Source organism: Gymnoscopelus braueri (assembly GCF_963280865.1).
Source record: "Gymnoscopelus braueri genome assembly, chromosome: 5".
In the NCBI taxonomy this organism is placed as follows: Eukaryota; Metazoa; Chordata; class Actinopteri; order Myctophiformes; family Myctophidae; genus Gymnoscopelus; species Gymnoscopelus braueri.
The window spans coordinates 52,883,815-52,889,814 of NC_137606.1; positions in this window are offsets into that span (position 1 = coordinate 52,883,815).

Below are 6,000 nucleotides of genomic sequence, written 5' to 3' on the forward strand. Positions count from 1 at the left end.
CTCTTCATCAGACAGCAATGTTTCTGACCTCCAGCTTTTTGTGTTGCACGCAGTTCATTCCAAGCTTGTGCTTGCCTCATGGACGGCGGTAGTCTACACCGCGATCTTCGCTCCAGTCGGGAGGATAATGCACAAGCTATCTGGCCCCTCCTATTCAACTCTGGAAAAATCCCTCTGGCTCCGTTCCTTGTTCAGTATCTTGATCCTGACCAGCCTGTATGCCAACTTAGAAGTCTTCCTCAGCTGCTCGATATACTATCGCATCACCGTCGTGAACGGCTGGCTTCCCTCGAAGTCCGTCGCCATCGCCTTTACCATCGTGGCCTCGTTCCTCACTATGGCCATCGTCGTCGACATGATGCAATATGCAGTCATGTAGACCGGTAATCCTCCACAAGTTGAATTGTTTGTGTGCTGATTGTTAATGTTGATTATTATGCAGTATTTACTGTTGACTGTGCAACAAATGGCCCCTCTGGGATAGTCAAGTTTACTGTGACCTTGATCACAAACATTTATTTATTTGAAATGTGCACCACAACTTTTCAATCGCCCATACCGTAAACAAGAATTAAACAGTATACACACATCAGTCATTCAACAACATTACATGCAATTGTGAATGTTACTCTCCAGACTAAAAACATTTCACCAAAACACAGTGGCCCGATTTCACGTTGAGATTTTTTATAATGTAGTAAAAGAAAACATTTTAAATACCATTGTATTTCACTCCAAATGTGCTCACAGATTAGAGAATGGCAGTATGGTTATATATGATATAATTTTCCTTTTATGTTATCATACATTTCAATTGTTTTATTAACGGACTAACGGAACGTCACGACTTGTTGGGGCTTGTGGAGGAAACAATATGACTGGAAACATACTGTAATGCTGTGTCTGACCAATGAATATTCAGATCACATATACCGAAGTACTGACATTATGGATTAATGGTGTCATTCAGTTTTAGATAACAATAGATAACTTCAAATATTAGGCCTGAATTGCGAGTACATCTGGTTTATCATCATGGTTTATTCATCCAAAGATGTAGTAGTATGTCTACAGTATTATCAGACCTGTGTCACACTTGAACACACACTGTTTATGTCTGGCCAGGGAGCCAGATGGGATATACAGTTAGGCCTATTCCAATGGAGTCTATGGAGCAGGCCAGGACAGTGAAACATTTGATTACCCTTACGTCCAACCACTGATATTCACAGTTCAGAGGTTACTGATACACCATGGCTTATAGAATGTGACTTAATGTGATTCATTATTGCTGGTGAAGGTTTAATGTTGTTTATACTGAGATACTGAGATACACATAAGGATAATGATAATTCCTTTTAACAGGTCGTTCATGAAAGTCCTTGCGGTCTTGTTTCCAATGAGAACCTGTGAGCAATTGGGGTTAAGAGTCTTGCTCAGGGACAAATTTCATATCATCGGCACATATGCTGGAATAGCCTGGAATCTAACCTGGGGCAACCAGGGCCAGCTGGTTCCCTAGGCGGGCTCACTAACCACTCAGCTATGGCCGCCCCCACACACACATGAGCGAGCACACACACGCACACGTACACGCACACGCACACACACGCGCACACACACACACACACACACACACACACACACACACACACACACACACACACACACACACACACACACACACACACACACACACACACACACACACACACACACACACACACACACACAAACACACACCACGCACTAAATAAACATAATCTGCACAAGGTACAAGTTGGTTGAGGTATACTGCAGTTAATGATTTTAGATAATGATATATTGCCAATAGTAAAAATGTGTTAATATGTCATAATATTACATATTAACAAATTTTTACTATTGGCAATATATCATATATATACATACACATATAATAATAACACTGGAAGTTGTAGTGAATAAACGTGATTACAATCTTATATGTATGTGGGCTGTTCAAACAAACTGTTGTTTCCAATGAAACTGCAGATCCGCTGAGCCATGTCTATTCTGTCTGTTTATCCTACTATAATCCTACAATCCATAAAATGGGGAAACATCTGTCCGTCCGTCCGTGCGGACAGATGTGGTTTCCTCCACCATCAGTGCGTGTGAGAATGAATGGGTGAATGTCATGCACGTTGTAAAGGGCTTCGGAGAAAGGCGCTACAGAATACAGTATAAAAAAACCATTTAACTTGGTGTTTTGCTCCTGTACTGTGCATGTTGGTGTCGAGGAGATTTGAAATAAGTCATGTTATTTATTTAAGAGAACTCATAGCTTTAAAGGATGAGGAGGATTTCTGACATGTGAACATTTAATATGACCTCTCCTCCAAAAGCTGACTCCTGCAACAGCTGAGAATGTTTTGTGAGACTCATTTTGATCTTTAACACCTGAAGTTTCCTTTTATGGTGTGCCATGTGTGTATGGCCGTATATGTGTAAAATACAGAAGGTGTTAAACTCTGAGTTAAAGATAGGGTTTATGTAAGAAGCCATCTTTCTTAGCTGCAGTTGTGTAAGCCAACACTGAGGGTGTGTGTCTTGGTATTTAAGTTGAGGCCAGTCTGGACATGCTCTGAGTCAGACAGGGTTTCCGTTGCATTGCACATGTAAGTTTGGCTCCTTACTCAAGTAAAATCTCTTACACTTTGAAATTTGAATTCTTGTCTAGCCTCATCTATGTTTTTGAGTACCCACTACAGATTCTGAATTGGCATTTGGCTGTGTGCTGGTTATTTCTTATTGTTCGCCAAACAACACTCACACAACCTCATTGCCAAAGCTCCGTTTAGGTCAAGGTAAAGTTCAAGTGTATTAACAGATACTGAGGGCGCAGTGAGACGGAGAGCAGCTCCAGATCAGCTGTGCAGATCTTCTCTCTGACGGTTACAGTTTTACGCCAATATATATATATATATATATATATATATATATATATATATATATATATATATATTTGACTGACAATTGACTGTAACAAACTAAACTATGACATCATATTTGTATGCTATAATAAACCATCTGCTTATTACAGAATTATTTGAATCATTGTATAGCACAAAACATTTAGTAATGTGTATATTTATGTTATGTGGCCTTTGAAACTAAGATCATTGAATCTTGTTTGTTATTACTGTTATTCATAATTGTCTGTTGCCTCATTAGTCTCTACTCTAAACAATGCAGCCCCCCTTAGCTCTCCCAATCACAATTCCCTGGAGCCGCCACTGTGTGTGGCTTACCATAAATACAATCCTTGTTTAGTTTATCACTGTCTTACATTCTATAACACCAGCAGTGATTTCAGAAGGAGAGGGAGGGGCTGCTGAGAGCCAGGGGCAGACATGCTCTCTCTATAGGCACGGCAGCAGCCAGCTCTGGTCCATAGCATTAGGCAGCAGCAATTGCTTCCTACAGAACACGTTCCAGGAAAACAGGATAGTGTTTTCAATACATAATTATTATAATATTTACATTTTCACACAGATCAGATGTCCCTTCCTTTGCCATGCTAATGTATTTTTTATCCAAGTAATTATAAACAATTATTATCTTATAAAGTACATATTTTTATTAAGGCATAATGCAATTTCAATCCAATGTTTTAGGATCAAATATAATGTTTTGTATGTAATTTCACCCCAACTTTTAATTGTGTTTGTTTTACCAATCCCTTCCCTGCATATTACCAAAAGAAGATGAATATTATTTGTTGATTTCATTGAATTGTGATTAAAAAAACACCCCTTTTATTGTCCACCTTGTCATATTTTGCACTCCAACAGGTGGACAGGACATAACAGGGTGGACGTTAAACCAATAAGCAAAGAAAGAAAACAAAAACATTGTTCGGAGACACAAATGGCACAGAATACTAGGATTGACCCATACACATTTGTGTTGAAAATATATCCTCCACAGTATCAATTCTCTAAACTAATTTAAGATACAAGAAACCCTCTCTGACTGTTGTGGTATGGACGTTAAGTTTGTTTGCTGTTTGACTACTATACGCTTCTCTCTTAGTCAGGGAATATTATCAGGAAAAAAAATCCAATCTGGGAATACATTCCTTACCAAGACATTTCTACACCAATGTGTTTGTAAAGGTGTCTAGTAACAAATCTCACCAAAAAATTCAATTTCCCTAGGGGAATCTGTGACAGCTGCTGAAAGTTGGGGTACCCTTAACCTTATGCAGGACAAATGTACAAAATGTAATTCTGCTTTAAGTAGCACGTGAGAGGTCAAACATAGGGTTTTTTCGTGATTCTGAATCCATTGCAGGCATTTGTTTTACACCAACCACTCCTTGGCAGAAAATCGTCTAAGCCAACCTTGCCAGCTCATTGCATAGCTATTTCCGCTGACTATCTCTCTTCACCGACAAAAGCTGCAGCAGCTGTTCTGTGAGACAGGCAAGCAGTGTGAAGGAGGGGGGAGGGAAGGGCCACATGCTGACACTCTTAAAGAGACAGAGACAGGCAGACTGGCTGCTCTGCGAGTACAAAAGCCATTGACGGTTACATTATTATTGCGTCATCATCAATATCGGTGAAAATAATGGGGTTTATTTTGAGATCGGTCAAAAGATCGGTTTTCACAAGATGGAGAAGAAACTCTCTGTTGTACTGGATCTGTGCAGGGAGATTTGAAGACGGAAAGAAGTCCTCAATACCTACTCTGGACCAGGTGGCATACCAGCCAATAGCAGAGTGATGAGATCCATGTTCAGCAATCACGACATGAATAAATGTTGTTGTTTAATCAGCCTCGTAGCCGAGGAGGCCAGCTTCCCAGGACACTACCTTAACTTAGCTTAATAACATTCTACATTCTCAGTATTGTCACAGCTACGTTCTGCAGCCTGCCAGTGTTCAAACTCCCTCCACCTCCCCGGCCTCCTCCCTGTGGTATTTAGTTTTCCCTGTTGTTAAAAAGGATCCCTGGCTAATGGCCAAAATATTCCTTAATTCATTATAATTGCCCTCTATAGCTAAAATGTAAATCAATATTTTAGTTATTTTAGAAATGGTTCATCTTTAACTAAAAGGGCCGTCACAAGTTGATGATGTCATTTTGTCCATGTGTGCCGGGAAGACGTTATAGGTTACGGGTGCTGTATATTATTTTTAACTTTAACTAGGTTAATTCGGTTCCAGAACACATATTGCACTACATCCCCCCCAAATAACAACCAACAATAACAGGCACATTATGCAAAACTGTATGTATGTAATAATATATATATATACATATATATCTATATATATATATATATATATATATATATATATATATATATATATATATATATATATATATATATATATACATATATATGTATTTTTTTTTAAACTTTATTTTCAGGGGTGCTGCAGCCCCCTCAGCACCCCTACTTCCCACGGCTATTGTGTGGTCCAGCCCTATGGAATATTATTAGCATGTCCTATTAAAAAACAACTTAATACTTACTAAGGTTATATGAACATAAAAATAATATTTTCAAAATGTTTTATTAGCACATGTATCCTTTTAAATGGATAATTGTGGATTTAACTGTTGAAATGTGTGTATCTTATCTTATTCCATTGAAATGTTGAATGTTATTGTAACCAAAAACCCAAATAGCATATTATGCTATTTAGGTTTTGAAACTCTCTGTTTCACCCTGTGTCAAGGCCAGGCTATAACAATAAATCAGGCTGAGAGAACATACTGTAAGTCAGTAAGTAAATAGTTGTGTTTGATCCCATAGCATGGCCCTCACCCCTGGGCCCCCCCGGGGGCCCCCTCAAAGCAAGAAAGAAAGAAAGAAAGAAAGAAAGAAAGACAGAAAGAAAGAAAGAAAAGGTGTTTGTGTGTGTGTGCGTGCGTGCGTGCGTGCGTGCGTGCGTGCGTGCGTGCGTGCGTGCGTGCATGCGTGCGTGCGTGCATGCCGAGTGTAGGACAACTTCAGGCACAGCGTGC